The sequence below is a fragment of the Diabrotica virgifera genome, chromosome 1 (assembly GCF_917563875.1).
Source record: "Diabrotica virgifera virgifera chromosome 1, PGI_DIABVI_V3a".
NCBI classification, from domain to species: domain Eukaryota; kingdom Metazoa; phylum Arthropoda; class Insecta; order Coleoptera; family Chrysomelidae; genus Diabrotica; species Diabrotica virgifera.
Window position 1 is genome coordinate 109,761,796 of NC_065443.1, and position 24,620 is coordinate 109,786,415.

Sequence of the window (24,620 nt, forward strand, 5' to 3'; positions counted from 1 at the left end):
TTTTATAAAACATACCGGTAAAATATACTGATTTCAACAATTTTGACCGGTTCAGAATTCATATTTTTGAAAAAAAGATGTAATTTAAAAAAATCAGAATTTTTAAAATTATCGTAATTTTTATTTTCTTTTGATAATAACTCCAAAAATACTCAATATGCGTAAAAAGTAATAAATTATAACCAAATTTTAGTATTTTCTTTAACAAATATTTTACCTTTTTACTATTTCTGTGGGGTAAAAAATAACCAAGTTAGAAACGTTTAAAGCTTGAATTTTGCTGCGAGAACTATGTAACCGGGCCATTCAACCTTTTATTTTTAAAAAAGTAAGGGGTTTAAAAGATTAAATTCAACGTGTTTTAATAGCCATTAAAATTAATTTTCAAATGGTTTTTAGGCAAACCTGATATCGTAAAAATTAACGGAGGTATTAAAAAAAATAATAACTTTTTTGGAAAAATTTTTAAAAGATAGATTTTGAAAAATATTTGGTGCATAAGTTTTAATGCTATCAACTTGTTCGAGGGCTCATTTTATAAATATTTCTAATTACTTTGACAAATGTTTAATAAGGTTATGTTATAAAATGTATCATTTTCCCGTAATTTAAGCTTGAATAGGTATTTAGATTTGTGTACTCGCCGAAAAAAATATACATTTAATTACCTATTATAACTCACTTTTAGTTAACATTAAAGGATTTTTCCAGTAAGGAGTTTAGTTCATTTTTTATTAGCTTCAGTTTTGGTAATAGTAATTTTTGGTAAAATCTTATAGCTTTTGAGTTATGAAAAATTGGTTAAAAACCTGCATTTTTCTCACGAAAAATTAAAATTGTTGATCTTTAATAACTCGAAAAGTTTTGATTTATTTTAATAACTTTATGTAACAATTTTTGCTTAGAATTTGACTCTCTATCTAATATTGGGGATATTTTTAATAAAATAATTTTCACCCCCAAGAAGGGGTGGCATCCACCACCAGGGTAAAAGTGCAAGTTGACACGATGTCACCTTTGTTCCTTGAGATATCCTCTAACCACTCACCAATTTTCATGTAAATCGATGGAGGTTCAACGAAATCGGAGGTAATAGCTCATATCCACATTCAGTGATTGCACTCTTCTTATGTCAATTAGTGATTTTATTGTGATATCCAAATGACCCTTTAAGTGAAAGCATTCATGTATGAATTATGTATCTTGGTGGTCTTTATTTTGTAACAGATTTTCAGCTTCTTTAATAATTTCTTCATTGCTTAATTTTGGCAAATCTGTTAATATGTAACACGAAAACGTTGATAAATAAGTCACTTAGATTCCAGACGTCTATTCAGATGTCTTATCAGAGTGTCGATTAAAATATAGAATGTGTTGATTTTCATCTCAACACTAGCTGAAAAGTTTAGTTCATCATCGGCCTCCTCGTCAAATTGAATTTTTTTTTCTCTTTCTTATTTCTTTATATGTTTTATTTGGGCACAATTTTTTGGCTTAAAGTAAAGTAAAGTAAGTTTTGGTAAAGTAATTTGAAAGAGCTTCATACTACCCTTTATTTACAGAACCCAGGTCCATAATTTTTATAGACAAATATTTTTGTACAGTATTCTTGCCGCCCTCTCATAATGTGCCGCCCTAGGCAACTGCCTATATTGCCTAATGGATAAAGCTGCCCTGGGAATTATGACAGGTGATAAATAGCAGTCTGATTTTTGCATGAGAGTTTAATCTCTGTTCGGAGAGTTTAAGTCTATTCTGTCGGACAAAATAAATGTGCCGTTTTCGTGGTCTGACCGTTCCAAATTTTTAACCTGTTCCACAATTAAAACTGCCCCTGTTTCAGTGTTCCCATATATCAAAGTTTATCCGACTAGACACCCTTAAGCTATTAACAAATTTTCAGCTTGCTATTAATCAACTTTTTTTTCATACGCGGGATCCAGACCTATAAGCGAATGCATAGTATTTTTTTCTAAATGCAACCGTTTGGCTAAAAAACCAAAATACATTTTGGTATGCAAATTGAAATCTGACAACTATGTACACAAAAATCTGATCATAGACAATCACAATTCAAAAATAGTTGCAGCATTTTAGCCATAAGTATTTACATTAAACCCTGTCTTCATCTTAAACAAACAAACAAATTCTTGTTTTGTTGGATTTTCAAACATGTGGTGGTAAATTATTTTGCAGGTGTACCTGTCTGGCCTACATATTTGTGGTGTCAATAAACTAAATCACAAACAGTTCTTGTACAGTGATGCCAAATTAGTTAATTTTATGAAAATAAAAGTTCGCTATATGGCGAACAATGTAATTTTTTTTGAAAACGGTTAACTTTAGAAAAAAATGTTATAGGAATTTTTTGTTCTACATTGTGTATTATATCCATACCCTAAAGGAACGCACTATTTTCGGGGACACCCTGTTTAGTCCTTGGGTAGGGCAACTGTTATTTTTATCGTTTCAACTAAAATATTTACATCTAAAGCTTCCAAAAGCTGTAGGTTTCAAATACATAATGACTCAATATAAGTTTGGTTGAGTATGCTGTATTACTTTGGTTGCTTTGTGAGCCTAGAAATATGAACTCTTTTACTCCTTCGACTCTACTATTATAATAAAATGAATAAGAAGAAAGTTTCATTAATATGATATATATTTTAGCAGCATACAATAAAAATATGTCTCATACGAGTTCACAAATTATAACAAAATCCTAATTATAAGTAATAAACATTTGGTTTACGAAGCAATTATTATTAATAATTGCTCTAGTAATTGTAATAACTTTACTTTCAAATCTTTGTTCGATTTCATTTTTGTTAAGAATTATTACCAACTTTCGTGCATCCAGAAGCATAAACAATCTAATTGTTGCCATAAAGAGAGATCATCAGCGAAAATCAGCTGTCAGGGTATAAATTTTATGACTCTTCATGTTGTGTGCTATGGAGTTGTAAATGATGATTTTTTTGTAGGTTTGTTTGATAAAAATACTTACAATTTACTGATAATATTGTCCGACAAATTTTTAAGGCTACTTCAGTGATCGGACGCACCAAGTTTAGAAACCCCTTTATTTACAAAACGCCCCTCTCCCGAAAATTTCCTAAATAGAAAAGTTGTCAGACTCGACATGAATAACTGAATAAAAAAAGTCTCATGTCATGAGGTAGGTAAGAATTTTTGTAAGTGTGGGTCCAAGGTCTACAAAATAAATGACAAAAATATTTTGAAAAAATAAAATATAGGGTTATACATTTAAAAATACATATAAGAAAATAGTAATTTTCTTTTGTAGTTTAACATTTACGCTGTATGCGAATATTAGTCCAGGGTAATAAGGTTTTTTCCATGACACTTTAACAGCCAGGGTACTGAAGCATTTTTTCGACAGGTTACCAGGTATTTTCGACCTTTAAGAACAAATTGTAACTATTTCCTGCGTAGGATCTGTTGGCAATTTTTAATTATAAACAATTTAGTGTCAAAAAACGGCCTGTTTTTCTTTTTTTTCAAATTAATGGAAAACAATAAGACTTATAGTTTTCTTAGTATAAACATCTTCGAGAGAATGGAAAAAGCTTTAAAATGGCGTATTTAAAAGTTTAATACACTCATTTATTGTTAATATATATTTTTTTATTTAAACAATATAAATACACCTAAACTACAAGATTAATCAGTATTTTTTCTTTAACCTAATTTCCCTAAAAATGTTTGTAAACTAGATGTCACCTGGTCCATCCTAGCTTTTTTTTACATGAAATGCCCACTTCTTTGTTGTGACTACACAGCACAGCACTGACTCTGCTTTTCACTAATTGCTCACGTCTTTGTTGTGGCTACAATACAATGCATAACACTAACTAAGCCCAGCACAACTTCACACATTACACGAGCTCGAACGGTTTGGGTGACCCGAACGGTTTAGTCCTCTTGAGCCTTCGCATCTGGTGTTCGTTGACAAGAAGCTGAAGTGCTTCATGGTTGGGATGCTTATGGAGCCTCTCTTCATGTCTCCTGGCGACTTTCTTAATTTCGTTTGGAATAGATTCGATTTAAAGATCTCTACGCAAATCGTCATTCCGAACATACCAAGGAGCACATACAATATTCCTTAATATTCGGTTCTGGAGCGTTTCTAAATTTCGGTAATTGCTTTTTTTTTTGGTACAGCCCCATAATTGTAGGCCATAGGTCCACACCGGTTTCAATATCTGTTGGTAAATTAGTACTTTGTTCTGGATGGAAAGTTGAGAGTACCTACCTATTAGCCAATACATATTTTTGTACTTTATCTTCAACTGTTCAGTTTTCATTTTAACGTGCTCCTTCCATTTTAGTTTGACATCGAGATTTAAACCCAGGTATTTCGCTGTTTTTTTATTAGGAACCACGTTGTTGTTTAGGATAATTGGAAGATTATTGATTTTCTTGTTAGTGAAGTTAATATGAACTGACTTATGTTCATTAAACTTTATACGCCATTTTTTGGACCATCCTTCTATGCCATTAATTGCATTTTGCAAGTTAATCGTAGATTCCTCTATAGTTGCTCCTATTGTCAGGACTGCTGTATCATCAGCAAATGTGGCCAGTTGGATGTTTTCCCTCTCCGGAATGTCAGATGTGTACAAAAGGTATAGTGTTGGTCCAAGAACGCTACCTTGCGGAACCCCTGCATTTATTTGCTTTAATTCAGAGTACTCGTTTTCCAGTTTAACTCTAAATGTTCGCTGGTGTAGGTATGACTGCAATATTTCAACGAGTTGCATAGGAAATATTTTCTTTAGCTTCATTAACAGACCGTCGTGCCACACTTTGTCAAATGCTTTTGGGATATCCAGGAATACTGCTGAACAAATTTTGTCCCCTTCCAATGCTTTCTCTATTTCAGTTATTATTCGATGGCTCTGGTCAATTGTGGAGTGTTTATCACGAAATCCAAATTGGTGTGTTGGAATAATATTTTTTTGTTCAATTATATGGTTCATTCTTCGTAGTAGTAATTTTTCAAACACCTTTGAGATTATGGATAAATAAATAAATAAATAAATACTTTATTTTCTTTTAGACAGACAGAGTCTGTATAGAATTAGTCAAAAGTAATACATTAAGTAAATATAACAAACAAATAAACAATTTCACTACACAAACAAACAATGAAAATACATTTAAAATTGAAGAAATTCTTCAACCGAATAAAAAGTGTGTGTCATCAGAAATTCCTTTAAATTTAGTTTAAAGCTTGTCGGGCTCCTACACAATTTTATATGCGCTGATAATCTATTATAGAGTCTTTGTCCCATTATACCCGAGGACCTGCAATATATATTTCCCCTACACATTGGGGCACGCAAGGTATCTTTATATCTAGTATTCATGTTATGTATTTGCCCATTGGTTTTAAAATTTTCGAGGTTATTAAATATATATATATATATATATATATATATATATATATATATATGTATATATATATATATATATATATATATATATATATACAAGTCTCCAGAATATAAATACAGGCCAATGGCAATATTTTGAAATTTTGAAAGTACTGCCTACAACTTGTTTTATGAGGGATACCAGCAATAGTCCGTATTATTCTTTTTTGTGCAAAAAAGACTTCATTGATATGGCAACTTGATCCCCAAAAACAAATCCCGTATCTCAAACGAGATTCGGCTTGGGCACAATAAAGCATTATTAATTATTTCTCCGTTAATACTTGTTTTAAATTTCGAAACAAAAACGTTACTGAGTTTAACTTTGCGGCCAGCGTATCACAATGTTTCCTCCAATTAAGACATTCATCTAAATGAAGTCCTAAGAACTTTAATGAAGAAACAAGTTCAATATCATTATTATTTATATTTAAGTTAATTGGATTAATACATCGTTGCCTATTATGAAACTGCATGAAAAGAGTTTTTTGGGTGTTCAACAATAAATAATTATTACAGAACCAGTTGTAAAGATCTGACAGTAAGCTGTTACATTTGGACTTCAAAGAAGTATCAGGTCCATTGACTATTACATTTATGTCGTCTGCAAATATCGTGAATAGTAAGGAGATTGGCCTGTATGATGTTAATTCATGGTTATCTTGTCCTACTTTGGGTATCATTATGACCTCTGCAGTTTTCCAAAGGATGGGAACATATTTAAGCCTAAAGGATGCATTTATTAGTGTAGTAAGCTTTACTATGGCTTTTCTAGGTAATTTTTTTAGTATCTCACCATTGATCAGGTCAAACCCAGGCGCCTTTTTTGTATTGATGTTCTTGATTAATTTTTGAACTTCTTTTGTAGTAGTCAGTTGTATGTTAACAGAATCAGTAGCTATTCGTTCATCGTCTACATGAGTTTCCCCAGGGTTTGGTTGAAATATGTTTTCTAAATAATCAGCGAACGCATCCACTTTCTCTTTGGAATTTCTTGCCCATGTTCTGTTTTCTTTTCGTAAAGCAATTGTTAATATAATTGCGAAAAAAGGTCGAAATTTCAAAAAAATTAATTTGGCAATAACTATTGTAACAATAAGTGTACAGCTTCGAAATTTTTGTCAAATGAGGGTTCTTTGGTGCTTAATATGTGACAAAAATTTTAAAGTGATTCATTCAATTGTTTAAATTTTATTCAAATTGTTTTTCTCAGAGAAGTTTTTTTTTGCAATAACATAAGTCAGAAAAAAATAATGATAGAACCATTCTACAGGTGTACAATGAAAGAGCATGAACTAAACTTTCAAATTGGTTTTAAAAAAGTGAATAAAAAATGCATTTATTAGTAATAAATAATTATGTAACATTATGTTCAATTTTTCGTTATAAACTTTTTATTTTTTTTTATAATAAATTATATATATTTAATACAATTTTTCATCAATTATCATATACATAACATTACTTGGTAGTTGTGTACCTAAAAAAACGGTAAAAAAATAAGATTTTTTTGCAAAAAGTTCAAAAAATTTATAAGGAAAAATTGACGATACTTTTGCATAATTATTTATTACTAATAAATGCATTTGTTATTCACTTTTTTTAAACAAATTTGAAAGTTTAGTTCATGCTCTTTCATTTGACACCTGTAGAATGGTTCTAGCATTATTTTTTTCTGACTTATGTTATTGCAAAAAAAAGCTCTCTGGGATAAACAATTTGAATACAATTTAAACAATTGAAGGAAACGCTTTGAAATTTTTGTCACATATTAAGCACCAAAGAATCCTCATTTGACAAAAATTTCAAAGCTGTAAACTTATTTTTACAATAGTTATTGCTAAATTAATTATTTTGAAATTTCGACCATTTTTCGCATTTGTATTAACAATAAATGAATGTACAGTGGAACCCCGTTAACTCGGATTAATCGGGACCGCGGCCGATCCGGGTTATCGAAAATCCGGGTTTGATCGGAGAAAATGGTAAAAATTAATAAAATATGGTATGCTTACAGATAAACTCCGTTATAATTGTCACACAGACACTGGTACACCACGTTCGCACTCCACACAAAACCACACATACAAAGCGTCGTCAAGAGTCTCATTCTTAGCTTTATTAGCTTTGCACCGATTGTCCAAACTGTCTTTTGTTATCATTTTGAAAAAAAATTCTTCGATTTTAGTTCTATTTTTCTTCCAATCCGATACTGTAGATGTACCGACACCATATAATGCTGAAAGATTCACCTTTATCAATTCTACTTAATGCTTCTAGTTTCTTTTCCATTGTCACTACAACATTTTTACGTTTTGTTGCCCTTATAGACAAAAAACACGCACACAAAATCTGAATAGATTTACGAACGATTACAGAACGGAAGCGAACAATACGACTTTACTACACACAATACCGTCTCTGATGTTATGTTATTTAATAACAGTGATGACTAAGACCATTGTTAAAAAAAGAATTTTAATAGTCTTTTCTAAACAATGCTAAGACAGTTTCAAATAAATAAAGGATAATACAGGTGCCTGTTGTTTTCGATAACACGACAATGAATGTGGTGTGCCATGAGTCATTTTTACTATGGTATATGTAGTTCAAATTACACAAATACCCATTATCTCGTAAATATTATATTACATAGAGTTGGTACAAAACCTCGTGAACCTTGAACATGCGTATGTATAACCGAAATAAAATGAAGCCAAAAACATACGACTATTTTATTTGCTGCGAATTGCGCGACAGGGTGCCATCTGCACCCTGATATTTTCAGTAATGTCGGATTCAATCGTTTCGTTCGTATATTGACGTCACCAAATGAATGAATTAGGTTCACGAGATTTTGTAACAGCAATACATTTTTTTTTGTTGAAATGTTTGTCTGATAAAAATCGGTCCGGGTTAGCCGGAGTTCCGGGTTATCGGGGGCCGACTTATCGGGATTCCACTGTATTAAAATTTATAATGTGCCATTTAAAAACTTTTTCCATTCTCTAGAAGATGTCTGTACTAAAAAAACCATAAGTCTTACTGTTTCCATTAATTTGAAAAAAAAAAGGAAAATAGGCCGTTTTTTGGCACTAAATTGTTTATAAATAAAAATGGCCGCCAAATCCTACGCAGGAAATAGTTACAATTTGTTCTTATAGGTACTACCTGTCGGAAAAACGCTTCAGTACCCTGGCTGTTGAAGTGTCACGAACAGGGTATATTTTTGTCTTATTACCCTGGCCTATATTCGTTATTTACTTCTCTTAGACTGAATTTGAAAACTAAAGAACATATTGTTTAGCTCAGTGGTTTTCAATCTTTTTGAGTAATTTACCAGAAAATACTTTTTATTATTTTGGGTACCACCTAACTAAAATACCTATCTAGTAAGTGATGTAATTAACTATAATAGTGGCAGAGGCGTGCGGTCCATGGAAGCGGTGGAAGCACCGCTTCCCTATTCTTTCATATAAGAAAATACATATATTATTAATTAGTCTTTAATTATCAACAATGTTTCCCTAATCTAAGTAATCTATTATGTAACTAATAGGCATTGAAACATTATTAAAAATTGATCGCATACGAACGGTCTCAAATAAGCACACAATTCAACGATTCAGTCCGGTCCTGACGGAAGCGCATCTCAAAATCGCTGCTTGTCATGCATTTGTCCCGCACAAAAATTGGTCAGGGTTTAATAACCTCACCCGCTCATCATGTTCCTTTCACGCGAATTTTGATACGCCTAGAAGCGCTCGTCCGACCGCTTCCGATTCCGAAAACGAGATGCGGGAGTCTGTTACTGCTGCTATAAGGGGTAGGTATTTAGGTACAAATGGCTCGATTTAAATTTTTTGCTTAATATTTTTACTAATATTTTATTTGACATTTTGAGATTTTTCCTTTTACTGATATTTTATAGTACCTACGACATTTTACAGACGAAGTCAAGTGACATTGCATTTTGTATAAGACAATTTGATGACTTATGATGATTAAAAAATGAGCTGTTCAAAAATATTTGGAATAAAGCTGAAAATATGGGCTTCGAACCTAAAAGAAAAATAATGATGATTGATATTGTCGGCGAAAGAGAGACCTATCGACGATTATACATCGAAATTTTTGATAATATTCTACAACAAATGAATTATCACTTTGAAAATTTTAAAGAAATAAAATATGTAGAATTATGTAATTTTAATATGTCTAATTATAATTCATTAAAATCTCCCACAGAGGTATGTACCTATTTAATTCAGTACGATTAAATTATGATTTTTTTTGATAATCTAGCTTTGCATTCTCAGTTAAATGTCATTTATAAAACACCTGAAATTAGCGATAAAGAAATACTTAGGAATCGGTTGAATTTTTTGAATACTACTGGTTTAAATCAGTCTCTGTGTGAAGTGGTCAAGTTGTGTGAATTAAGTAGTAGGTACTAACTATCCCAGCTACAAGTGCATCAGTTGAACGAAGTTTTTCAGTATTAAAACGCATCAAAAGTTTTACAATAAGTTTTATAAGTGAAGACAGACTTTCCAAGTTAGCCCTATTATCCATTGAAAAAGAGTGCATTTATTAAACAATTATCAGAAAATCCAAAATTTTACGACGATGTTATCGACAAAAAATTTGCATTGGTTGATAAGAGAATAGGACTCAAGTATAAGTAAATAAGTGTCATATTGTTGAAAGTCGTGTGTTATGGAAGGTGATTCGAAATCGGAATATAAAAACAATTTTGAATAGAACTCTTCTTTTTAAGTTTAAAGAAACCAAGCCTGGAGCAGGGACTCGACTCTGAGCAAGCAGTACAGATCGATGATAAGTCATTAGATATACGATATACTAAGTCACTAGAGTCACTAACCTGCATTGATCGGGGTAGGATTTCGTTTGTGAGTCCTTGTATCCAGGACTCTCACATAATAAGCACTTTGCTGATAGAGAGCCCATATAGCGCATCAGAGTGCTATCGGAGGGGAAGTGGATAGTATGAGGCATTGGGGCGGGATGGAGTGACGCCCGCTTATAAGAGTAAATCCTCCTTGCCTCAATGAATTTGTATCACCCGAATCTCATTCTCAAGGCGTGTGCATGTCTCTCAGACTGGGTTAAACACTATACCTAATTTTTTGTAGTTCTTGTTTTTAGTCGATATAAGTTAACAGGTAATACATTAGGTATACACCTATTAAGTAGTTATATATTTTGATCTCGACCCTCGTAAGAAAATATTTGTTAATCCCTTATTGAATCGCTTCCTCTTCCGAAAATGTCACCGCACGCCACTGAATAGTGGTGATGATTTTGACTGTTTTTACGTTTTGCGTACCACCGCAAATAATGATATGTACCACCGGTAGTCGGGTGGTACATGTACCACAGATTAAGAACCGCTGGTTTAGCTTATTATTATGTAAAATAAAATCATGAATGATATTTATTTGGACGATGAATTTTTCAAATCAAAATGAACCTAGTTCGAAGCTAGTATAATAAGATGAGGAAGTTCAACGTTCAGCATGAATATAAACTTAAATTGTAATTTAAAAAATCCTTAGTTCCTGTCATTAAAGTGGCCATTGAATGGTCGATTCGGAATTGGACTTTTGTATTGCGCATTATCTACATGTATGTTAGTAGTTTAACTGGCCAACTGGCGGAATCAGCTCACGCACGACGCAATGACCAATGACCTACGGTAACTTGAACTCCTGTGTATTTAGATTGGGAAAATTCGGTTCAGGGACGTTGGATTGTCTCGTGTGAATAAGAATATAACAAAAATAATTCTTAATGAAATGTAAAATACCTATACTAAAGATGACTAAAACGCGCATAATCTTTATTTTTTTAGAAAGGGTAATAAAACATGTTTTTTTTACAGTGACGACGGTGGACAATTTAGTTCAGGGGGGACTGATTTTCGAATACAAAAATTCTTCTTCTTCTTATGCAATCCACTAATGGATGTTCTCCTATGTTTCTTAGCCCTGACCATTGTTTGATATTACAGAGCCATGGCATTTTCTTCTTGCCCACTACTCTTCTTCCTTCGATCTTACCTTTAATTAAGGTTTGCAGAAATTGGTATCTTTCGTTTCTAATTACGTGCCCCAGGTATGCCGTGTTTCTTTGTTTAATTGTGCATAGCAGTTATCGTTCTGTATCAATTCTTCTCTTCTCGGATTTCTTCATTTGTTATTCGTGCGGTCTAGGGAACTTTAAGGATTCGTCGATAAATCCACATCTCAAATGCCTCTAGCTGCTAGCTTATTCATTGTGTTTATTTTTAAAGTTCATGCTTCCATGCCATATAGGAGCACCAACCATAATATAGTATTTCGTGAATCTTAAGGCCGGTTTTCACGCTACGTCTTATTGTACGTTTTGTTGGATAGGACAAATCCTATTATACAATAAAACGTGGCGTGTAAACAGAAAAAATAACATAAATTTGCGTTTACACGCTACGTTTTATTGTATAGGATTTGTCCTATCCAACAAAACGTACAATAAGACGTAGCGTGAAAACCGGCCTTTAGTCTTAGGTTCATGTCATAGAGGGTGCGTTTGACAACACCTCATATGAATCAATCAGCGCCGCCGCAACAGCAAAAGGTATCCAACCTTCCATAACTAAATGGATTCAATCCATGCCAAACACTAGGAAAATTATTACCTACCTAGGAGGCAAATCAACTACTATAAAAGCAGTAAAAGGTTGTCCTCAAGGAGGAGTCTTATCACCTCTACTGTGGTCGCTAGTGGTTGACGACCTCCTAACAAAGCTCAAAAGAGCAGGATTTCGTGCTCTGGGCTATGCTGACGATCTAGTTATAGTGGTTAGAGGCAAACATGACGGTATTATTGCCGAACGCAGGCAGCAGGCCTTAAACATTATAACCACTTGGTGTTCGAGGGAAGGGCTATCAGTCAATCCCAACAAAACGACACTTATTCCGTTCACTAACAGGAGGAAACTAACATTACAGCCTCCGATCATGAATGGAATAACCCATTCTTTCTTAGAAGAGGTTAAGTACCTAGGAGTCATCCTTGATAGGAGACTTACGTGGAATGCACACCTCACTCATATTACCATAAAAGCAACAAGAGCTTTCTGGATGTGCCGTAGGCTTTTTGGAAAAACCTGGGGTCTGAAGCCAAAATGATCTACTGGTCATATTTAACGGTTGTCAGACCCATTATCACTTATGCTGCGATGGTTTGGTGGACCAAAACAAAGCAGCAAAAGGCAATAAACGAGTTGCAAAAAGTGCAACGACTTGCCTGTATTGGGATCACGGGTGCAATGAGATCGTGTCCTACCGCAGCCTTAGAGGCAATGCTAGACCTTCCTCCACTACATTTACATGTACAGAGGATCGCTCTAGAAAATGCCTATAGGCTGACACAGACTAAATCTCTAAAACCCGGTGACTTAACGGGATATCTTGAGGTATTAAGGGCTGGAACAACCCAAATCATGAAGATGCCTACAGACGTAATGCCTGCAAAACAAGATTTCGAACTCGCGTTAGATGTTATTATTAACGACCGCGAGTTGACAGAAAACGAAATCGCTCAAATCACAAAAGGTGCCCTCACTTACTATACTGATGGGTCAAAAACAAACGAAGGAGTAGGAATAGGGATCACAGGTCCTAATATTAGGATATCCGCAGCCCTTGGAAATGCTCCAACAATATTTCAAGCAGAACTAATAGCAATAGAGTTCTGTGCTCAAGAGTGCCTGAGAAAAGGCCTCAACTCAGCAAGAATATTTATTGCATCTGATAGTCAGGCTCCTTTGAAGGCTCTGAAGTCCACAACTTACGAGTCAAAAATAGCCTGGAATTGCAAACAATTCCTTAAACAACTGGATAGTCGCAACAAACTAACGTTGCTATGGGTGCCAGGGCATAAAGGAATTGTCGGAAATGAGATTGCCGATAGTCTCGCAAAGGAAGGAGCTTGTACTCCTTTCATCGGACCTGAACCATTTTGTGGCAAACCAAAAAGCCGCATAATGGAAGAAGTTCGAAAATATGAAAAGGAACTCAGTGCAGTCTACTGGAAAAATGTTCCAGGCCAAAGACAGGCAAAAAGGTTATTACGACCCTCTGCCCGCTACGCGAAATTACTCTTAGAGCTTCAGAAATCTGATCTCAGAGTAATCACAGGAATTCTCACTGGACACTGCTCACTCAGATACCATCTCTGTAAAATGGGCATACTGGACAGTGGGACATGTAGATTCTGCGATGAGGCAGATGAGACGTCAGAACATATTATCTGCAAATGCAGAGTAATTGTTCGGCAACGCCATAAATATCTGGAACAGGTATTCCTTGATCCTGATCAGATTACAAACCTAGCTCCAAAACGGATAATGGACTTTCTTAGAAGCCTAGACCTTTTGGACTAAAATATAGATGTAGGGTATACACAAAAGAGGTCGCAGTGTAGTAAGGTCAACTGGGCCAATCGACCCCTTTTGCAATCTACAATCTACAATCTAGGTTCATGTCAAAGTCAGAGCTCGTAAAAACATTTCTGAATTTTATTAACGCGCTTCTGGCCCTTTCTATCCGACATTTATTTCCATATCCAACATCCAGTCTTCACATAACCAGATTCCCAAATACTTAAATTTTCTTACGCGCTCTACATCTTGATTGTTATATGCTAGTCTTGCATTTTGATGTTGACATAATTGACGGCTGAATATATAAAGAACTTCGTCTTTTTTATGTTGATGTTAATGCTAAGTCCCATGTTCTTGCTAGGTTCTCCCTTCTCCAATTTTATTAAGAAGGTTTTAGAGGTCTTCTATATTGTCCGCTATTAAGACCGAACCATCCACATATCGTATACTATTGACCTTCTTCTTCGGGTGCTATGTCCGTTTATCGAACGTTAGCGATCATGTTGGCTATCATAACTTTATTCGCAGCAGATCTGAAGAGCGATTCCGAAATGTGACCAAACCATTGCCCCAAATTTCTTAACCAGGATGTTCTTCTTCTTCCTCGACTTCTTCTGCCTAATATTTTACCCTGCATAATTAGATGTAGCTATATTTTTCCGGATTTCTACAAACATGCGCAAAATACTCGAGTTTTCTAGACTTTATCATTTTTACCAGTTCTCTGCCTTTCTTCATCCTGCTCAGAATAATACCATTACGCACCCTGTCCATCCAGCTTACTCTCAGCATTCTTCGATAGCACCATAATTCAAAGGATTCAACCATCTTAAAAATTCTTCCTGTTAAGGTCCATGACTCAACTCCGTAGAGAAGAACGGAAAACACGTAACACTTTAAAATTCTTGTCCTAAGACTCAAATTTATTTCATGACCGCATAGAATTTTCTTGTAACGGAAAAATGCTGATTTGGCTTGAGCAATTCTGCAACGTATTTCGGTGGATGGATCCCAATTATCAATGATTCTGCTTCCCAAGTATGTTTTAGCTTCAACTCTCTTAAGTTGTACATCATTAACGTGAATTCCAGCATCGATGACATTATCCTTACTGACGACCATATGTTTTGTTTTTTTGATGTTAAGGTGGAGACCATAATTACTGCACTGTGCTACCACAGAATTCAATAGATATTGTAATTCGGTATCACTACTGGCAGTCAGTACAGTATCGTCTGCATATCGGAGATTATTTATCAGTTTCCCGTTTATCACAACTCCACCTTGTGTAGTACTGAGTGCCTCTTCAAACATCTTTTCTGAATAAATGTTAAAATTAATGGTGAAAGAATACATCCCTGTCTTAATCCACGTTGAATTTAAATCTCTTCTGTACGATCACCGTCTACTCTAACTGTGGCTTTTTGATTCCAGTACAAGTTAACAATGATTTTTAGATCTTTATCGTCAATATTAGTTGACCTTAGAACATCTAACATCTTAGTATGTTATACTTTGTCAAATGCTTTTTCGAAATCAAGAAAACATAGGTACACATCAGTATTTACATCTTTACTCCTTTGTACTAATACCTGCAACCCAAACAGGGCCTCTCGTGTACCTAGTCCATTTCTAAAGCCAAATTGAGTTTCGCCCAAATGTTCTTCGATTCTTTTATATATTCTCGCATGGATCACATGCGACATTCTTTTGCCTTCGCTTTCTTGGGAATTGGTATAAAAGTAGATTTCAGCCAATCATGTGGTAAGTAACCATGATTATATATAGCATTAAACAAGTCAACCAATACTTTACTTCCGCAATCTCCTAGTAGTTTTAGAACCTCTGTGGGTATTTCATCAGGTCCTATGGCCTTCTTTGATTTTGACAAGCGTATAGCATCTTCCACTTCGTTTTTAGTTATAGGTGGTCCACTATTGACCTAGGTACCATTTACTTTGATGCCGCTTTCGCATTCCTTAAGACGTTCATGGAAGATACTTACTGAATATAAATTGAACAGTAGCGGGGAGAGAATGCATCCCTGTCTTATACCTCTGAGAATTTTTTGAGCTTGCGTTGTTTCGTTATCAACTTTGACGACAGCTGTTTGATTCCAGTAAAGAGCTTCTAGACAAAAAAATAGATACCTACATAATGCCAAAAGATACTTAATAAAATGAAACTTAATCCTTCTGTTTTATTGGAGATGTACCTTTACATCATCTTTTCGTTGAAGTCAGAAATGACCCCGCAGAAACTTTATGTGAAATAGCTCTCTGTCAAATACTCTGAAACTTTGGGTTCTGGTAGTCCTGGTTTTATCTGGTAAAATCATGGTTTTAAGATATAAACCTCTGAAGTTATATAGGTACAGTGAGTACGTTTGAGTTGGAATACATTCATTTTCTCGAGAATGGGCGACTCTGGAGTTAAATTACAAATCAGATCGATTTTTATTTTTAAATTATAATTTTTTGGCATATATATCGTAATAGTGACGTCATTCATCTGAGCGTGATGGCGCAATCGATGATTTTTTTAAATAAGGATAGGGGTCGTGTGATAGCTCATTTGAAAGGTTATTCAATTCTCTATTCAATAATATAAACATTAACATAATTATTTATACAGGGTGCCCAAAAATTTTTTTTAATTAAATTAATTGAGACAAAAAGAAGAATATATATAATTTATTTAATTCGAAATACAGTTTACTGTTGTCCGAAAACAGGAAAAAATGTTTATTTGATAAATAAATATTGTTTTTCGCTTAAATTCAATATTAAAGCTGCCACCCCTGCCTCTTAGCAGTTTGAACATTTAATTTAAGCGAAAAGCAATGTTTATTTTTCAAATTAACATTTTTTCTGTTTTCTGACAGCAGTAAAATGTATTTCGAATTAAATAAATTATATACATTCTTCTTCTTGTCTCAATTAATTTAATTCAAAAAAATATTGGGCACCCTGTATAAATAGTTATGTTAATGTTTATATTATTGAATAGAGAATTGAATAACCTTTCAAATGAGCTATCACACGACCCCTTTCGCTTAAATTAAATGTTCAAACTGCTAAGAGGCAGGTGGTTGGCAGCTTTAATATTGAATTTAAGTGAAAACCAATATTTATTTATCAAATAAACATTTTTTTTTGTTTTCGGACAACAGTAAAATGTATTTCGAATTAAATAAATTATATATACATTCTTCTTTTTGTCTCAATTAATTCAATTCAAAAAAAATTTTGGGCACCCTGTATAAATAATATTGTTAATTTTTTAAGAGAATTTAATAAGAGAATTTTTTAACCTTTCAAATGAACTATCACACGACCCCTATTCTTATTTAAAAAAATCATCGATTGCGTCATCACGCCCAGATGGATGACGTCACTAGTATGATATATATGCCAAAAAATTATAATTTAAAAATAAAAATCGACCTGATTTGTAATTTATCTCCAGAGTCGCCTATTCTCGAGAACATGAATCTATTCCAACTCAAACGTCCTCACTGTACCTATAACTTCAGAGGCTTATATCTTAAAACCATGATTTTTTGGAGCTACGCGCCCATTGAGTCTTTTGTTCTACACATCAAGGACTACCAAAACCCAAAGTCTTAGAGCATTTGACAGAGAGCCATTTCCCATAAAGTTTCTGCGGGGTCTTTTCTCCAACTGAAGTTTTTTCGACTACATAGTAAGTAGTTGGTATTGATCAATTTCAAAGGAGAGAAACATATTTCAGTTTCTGCAGTTTTCATTGGTATCTTCATTAAAATAATCAAAACTTTACTTTGCGATAACCTCGGGTAATAAATTCAGCCGGAGACACGATTCGTTTTTTTAAGACATTTATTTTGAACCAAACATACAAAAGAAAAGATGATTATCGTTAATTCCTTATTGATTACGTTATTTAAGTATTCTACATATAGGGCTTTCATAAACCTCAGGTTAGTGTGACGATATTTAATACATGAGTAATAACCGATGATCGAGGGAATTAATTAGAAGTCGCACTTATATCTCAACGCGAAATAAATGTATAAAGAAAGGAGGTATGTGGCTCAGCACGCCGGATGGAAAGAAAGATAATAATGGCTACGTTCAACGCACATAGCCGTTGGATAGGATCGGGATTCGTCGGTTTCGCTCAGCACGCCAAATCGACGAGGTTCGGAAGGCTTCGGGACACGTTCAGCGCACCTATCCCTGGTTAGTTATTCTTTGTTCAGCTCACAGAGAATGACCTGATGGAATGGATTTCTGTTCGGTCTTTTATACCGTAAGCAACCGATAACATTTGCGATTTTTTTGTGTTATTTTATTATGAATACAATATAGGCATACCTTATGGTAGGGGAGCCCAAGCAAGGATTTTGAAGTTACTCGAGCGCGTCAGATTATCATATGGGGAAAACCTGGTACCCTGCAGATGTACCTATACCATATATTGGCTCTTAACACAGGGAAGTTCGTTAAGGGGAGCCCGAAAAAAAATATATCCTTAAGGATACGGTGAGTTAAGGACATGCAAAAGAGTTAAAAAATCTGACTATTTGAGCGGGGCGTAAGGAAATGGGTGAGCTAAAAAGTTTCACAAAAAAAAGCGAATATTTCACGAAATGAACATCAGATCGAAAAACTAAAAAATACATCTTCAATATTTTCAAAAATCTATCGAATGGTACTAAATATGACCCCCCACGGAGAGGGGTGGGGGAAAATTTTAAATACAAACCCCGCGATATTTCGCAAAATGAACATCAGATCGAAAAACTGCAAAATACACTTTCAAAATGTTTTTGAAAAATCTATCGAATGGTACCAAACATGACCCCCACGGAGGTGGGGTGGGGGGTTACTTTACAATCTTAAATGGGACCCCCAATTTTTATTGCAGATTTGGATTCTTTACGTAAAATTAAGCAACTTTTATTCGAGACATTTTTTCGAATTATGGATAGATGGCGCTATAATTGGAAAAACGATTGTTTGAAATGGAAAATTAAATTAAAAAATGGAAAGTTCCCACTAAAATGAAAAATTTTACTTAACTTTTTTGGTTTTAGAACCTAATAATCACAACCCAATAGGTCCCCATAACGCTCGAGTGACTGCAAATTTAGCAGACTTTGCTCCCCTACCATTACCTATATTTTACTCGACTTTTCGAAACCTGCGAAAAGCTGTTTTCGCATATTTTGAAAGAATTATAATACCTTTAGAACCAATTAAACGCTGTATCGGGTTTTACTTTTACAGTGGTAGTAGTTGGTCACTTCAATATTTTTACTAAGTTTTCTTCTTCTTCTTGTACTGCTTCACATATTTCTTGCTGCTTTAATTCGCTCTGTTTCTTTGGTCAATTCAAATCAAGAATTTAAATATTCTTCACTTATCTCGAATCCTCTTTTTTTATGGAAAAATAATAATTTTTTTTCGTAAAGTTAATAACAAAGTAAGTAAAATAAGTAATTTGAAAAAATTTGCAAAAGTTTTTTTTTAGACTTGTTGTAGTTGCATATCAAAACAAAGATTTAAATTCCAAATAACTTTTCATAATACCAACTTTCGATATTGTTAAATGTAAAGGTACTTTACTCTTGAGCGAAACTCATATTTTTGGACATACGGCGTATAGGATTGACAAATTTTTTTACCTGATTGATGCATCTTAGGTTTTAAACCATGCAGGACTTTTTATGAGAATGGTACAAAACGTTACTGTACTAAGCAAAGAAAACTTCACTCAATAACCATACTTCGAAAACTATAAAACATTTTAAATATATTCTGAAGATGTATAGAAGCACTATTTTACTTTTTTGAACGATATCTATTTTGTAGGATTTTCGTTTCGTAGATTGCACTGTCTATTCCAAGCTGTACCAATTGTATGAAGGCCCACATCAAATACATTCACTATCTCGGTAAAAAATTCAGGATACACCTCGAGCTCTCGTAGTAGTAGAGTAGAGAGATGACCTGGTTTCGCTGATAGTGCAGAACAGAGCATAACAGAGCAAAGCCCAAACGTCTAATAGAAAGCAGTATTGGACCCAGCTCAATTGTCATGCAAATAGGGAACTTGCATAAAATTTTAAATTCGAAAAAAATGCTATAAATCATTATAAAAGACACGAGAAATGTCATTATAAAATATAATGATATGACGTCACAAGTATTCGCGTGCTTTTTCGATCGTTTGAAATGATCTAAATACACTGAAGAATTTAAATTTGTACTTTCAAGTTATTATGAGTTTTTGTGGCGTGAAATTTTGGAAATATTATAATGTGCAAGTTCCCTATTACGAGACTTGTTTAATTGAAACATATCTTAAGCCCAGAAAAAAAATATTCTAGAAATAATTACCAGACTGAAATCTATTACCTTTTAGAGCCTTTTTCAGTGGTCCAAAGATGTGAAAATCGCAAGACAATAAATTTGGACTATAGGGTGGATGCTTTAGTATGTTCGATCTCATTAATTATATATTGTTTTTTCACTACTTTAGCAACATGAGGCCCATCATTGTCGTACAGAAGAATGACACCATGTGAGAGCTTTTCAGGACGTTTTCGTCTTATTGCTTATTGCAAATATGCTTTCTTTGCGTCGAAAAATAAAGAAATTGAACATAAGAAATAAGAGTGTGCATTAATAAGAAGATATCTTATTCATTTCATGACGTATAAAATATTTGATTTTATTTTATTGTTGCTATTTAATCATTGAGATTGTTGCTGTTAGATTCCATTACAGATTAGAAAATAATTTTATATCTTTTGTCGACAGTTTAGTTCGTTAAGAAGCCAATCCTGTGGTATTTTTTTTTCTATAAAGACAATAGGTACATATTATGCTCTTCACTTGTGCAGTGCTTGTATGCATATCACACTGCGCAATTTATTCATGAGTCTTTAAACTTTAGGTATATTTTATACAATTTTGTATTTTATCTCTGATTTGTTAGAGTTTTTGGGGAGGTCCCCTTTAGTTATGAAATTTGGAGCAAACCACTGATTGTTGGTCATCAGTCTCAATACTTTATATTACACAATCAACCAGTATCCCTGTCTGAGTTTATGGTTCAGTTGCTTTCGCATAAGTAGGCGGATCCTCTGAATACTGAATATATAGATAGTGAAAAAATAAACCTGTTAATTAAAATAATGAATAATTTACGCGATTTTACAAAGTAACTGTTATCCAAAAATATTCAAAAACTGAACGAAAAAGCCATCTCTATGTTCCTGATGACGACATCGCTGTCAACTACTGTTTACCATCTAGTGCTTAGCTTATGAGAACAAACTGTACTAAATTCCCTCCCAACAGAAGCAGAGAATAAACGACTTAGAGGAAATTGTAGAGAGGCGCATAAAGTCACGAAGGTAGCAAATAATCACAAAAGCAAGTAGCCAGAAAATCTTGTTAAAGAAGCGCGGGTCGCAGGTGAAGATATAACATCGCCACAGGAACAAGTCAAAAGATGGCAGTAATATTTCAGTCTCTAAATATAGTTCAAACACTACCAGAAGAAAGCAGTGAACCAACAGCAATTAAAAGCGATGACCCAACATCGCAAGAAATAGAAATGATCATAATAATATAAAAACATTGAGAGCGCACAAAGGAGCCGTCCTTGACAATATTCCACAAGAGTTGTTAAAAGCTTGCCCAATTAAAACAACAGAGCTGTCAAACCACTCGTGCAAAGGGTCTGAAAAAAAGGAAAAGTTCCCCAAAGAATTGAAAAAGATACCAAAAAAGGATGACAAAAGGTTGTGCAAAATTTGAAGAGGGATCACACTTCTAAATACGGTAAATAAATTAATAGCAATAATTTTAAATAACCAATAGACAAACAGTGTGGAACAAAAGTTTAAGAAGAAATAAGTCGGCTTCAAACCCACCCAACCGATCGCATCTAAACATTCCGTATAATATGTATTTTATTTTATTTATTTGGAACCTAGGAGTTTTCTATTGGTTCTTTGCAGTGCGCGGTCATATTTTAACCAATAGACGGCGAGGTTCCAAACGCATATACGGAATGTTATTCGGTGTCAAATTTATATACGGAATGTTAAATATTCGTACACCGAAAAAGATAAGTGTTTATTAGAGTCTGTTAAAAGGATATTAATTGTAAAATACTTGTTACTGTATTATTAAATAAAAATAAAACAATTATAGACGAAGTAGTTTTCAATCCTAATAGTAAATTAATAATATTGAAAAATATTAAAAACATTACTAAAAGATTTTTAAATTGAAAACTTATTGGTACACTTTCCTGGTGACACCTCCAAGACTTCTACAATTTGCATGTCAAATGGATGCTGCAGTGAAGACGAGAGGGAAGGAATTCTACACTATGCAATTCACATCCCCCGTCTGCAGCTGGTAAAGTTCCAACGGAAAAATGCACCTAGTTACTCTACGGAGTAATACGACTTCTTCTTCTTGACTGGCTTTACAACTCGGGGTGAGTCTTCGCCGCATCCACTATGGCCCTCCATCGTCTGCGATCTTGCGCTTCGATTTGCCATTGTTGTACCCCAATCCTAGATAGATCGGTTTCAACATCATCCTTCCATCTTTTTCTGGGACGGCCCACTGATCTTCTACCGTCTGGTCTCTCGAAGAACACTGTCTTTAGCACTCTGTCTTCCTCTGATCTTACTACATGATCTGCCCATCTTATCCGATTAGCTTTTATATGTCTGACGGTGTTTTCAGTACCATATAGAGTCACCAATTCAGCATTGCGGCGCCTTCTCCACTCTCCTGTCAATTCATCTCTTTGAGGACCAAATATCATTCTGAGGACTTTCCTTTCAAATATCAGCAATTTATTTATTTCTCGCTGATGTAGAGTCCATGTTTCACTCCCATATGTAACAACTGGCGAATAATTGACATGTACAGTCTTAATTTAGATTGTCTTTTCAGCAGCTTAGATCTTAATAATGATGATAGGGAGTATAATGCTCTATTTCCCGCAGCTATTCTTGCTGAGACCTCTTTTTCTATGTGATTGTCCTCTGTGATTACTGCTCCCAGATATTTAAACTCTTTTACTACTTCAAAGTTGTGGTCATTAATAGTTACGTTCTGCCTAACTCTTGGTCTTGGATTTTTGGTCACCAGCATATATTTCGTCTTCTCTTCATTTATTCGAAGGCCCAGGTTACCTGTTTCCTCCTCGAGCTGTGAAAACACCTCTCTTCTGACACCGAGCTGACACCTCCAAGATTTCTACAATTTGCAAGTCAAATGGATGCTGCAGTGAAGACGAGAGGGAAGGAATTCTACACAATGCAATTCACATCCCCCGTCTGCAGCTGGTAAAGTTTCAACGGAAAAATGCACCTAGTTACTCTACGGAGTAATACGACAATAAAATAAAAATGTATACCATTTTTATTCAGTTGCAATGCGAAGGCAAAACAATCTTACTTTTCCATTAGAATACGGAGTGCAGTCCAGTCCCTTTAATCGCGATTTTCGGCTCTTATTGGAGCTTCATCGGAAAGAACGTAGGCACTGTTCTCCATATTTTAACTGATTCGCATCGAGAGCTTTTCCCACCCATTGCAACCGAAGTGATGATAGTAGGTGGCTAGCGCCATCTGGCATTGAAAGACGAAGTAGTTTTCAATCCTAATAGTAAATTAATAATATTGAAAAATATTAAAAACATTACTAAAAGATTTTTAAATTGAAAACTTATTGGTACACTTTCCTGGTGACACCTCCAAGACTTCTACAGTTTGCAAGTCAAATGGATGCTGCAGTGAAGACGAGAGGGAAGGAATTCTACACTATGCAATTCACATCCCCCGTCTGCAGCTGGTAAAGTTTCAACGGAAAAATGCACCTAGTTACTCTACGGAGTAATACGACTATAAAATAAAAATGTATACCATTTTTATTCAGTTGCAATGCGAAGGCAAAACAATCTTACTTTTCAATTAGAATACGGAGCGCAGTTCAGTCCCTTGAATCGCGATTTTCGGCTCTTATTGGAGCCTCATCGGAAAGAACGTAGGCTTGTTCTCCATATCCCAATTGATCCGCACCGAGGAGGCCTTCGTGCCTAACAGAACGTGACATTTGACGTATGACGTGACATTTGACGTAGGACGTGACATTCGACGTAGGACGTGACATTCGACGCAGAACGTGACATTTGACGTAGGATGTGAATGACGTGACGTGAATGACGTGACGTGAATGACGTGTCGTGAATCACGTGACCTGAATGACGTGAAATTCGACGCAGAACGTGAATGACGTGACGTGAATGACGTGACATTTGACGTAGGACGTGAATGACGTGAAATTCGACGCAGAACGTGAATGACGTGACGTGAGTGACGTGACATTTGACGTAGGACGTGAATGACGTGACGTGAATGACGTGACCTGAATGACGTGACATTCGACGCAGAACGTGAATGACGTGACATGTGACGTAGGACGTGAATGACGTGAAATTCGTCGCAGACCGTGACATTTGGCGTAGGACGTGAATGACGTGACGTGAATGACGTTACATTCGACGCAGGACGTGTCGGTTGACGAAGGACGTGACATTTGACGTGAAACATTAAACGTGACCTTTTATCGGTTCGATTGTGACGTATGAAGTGTCAAATACGCAAGCCCACCATCAACTGCTCGACACCA

General features: G+C 34.7%; 1 protein-coding gene across 1 annotated transcript in view; it reads left to right on the top strand.

Moving 5' to 3' along the window:
• Window positions 1-24,620, top strand: part of LOC114324272 (growth factor receptor-bound protein 10-like) — a 616,793-nt gene that overhangs the window by 39,476 nt on the left and 552,697 nt on the right. The gene's annotated exons all lie outside the window — the stretch shown is intronic.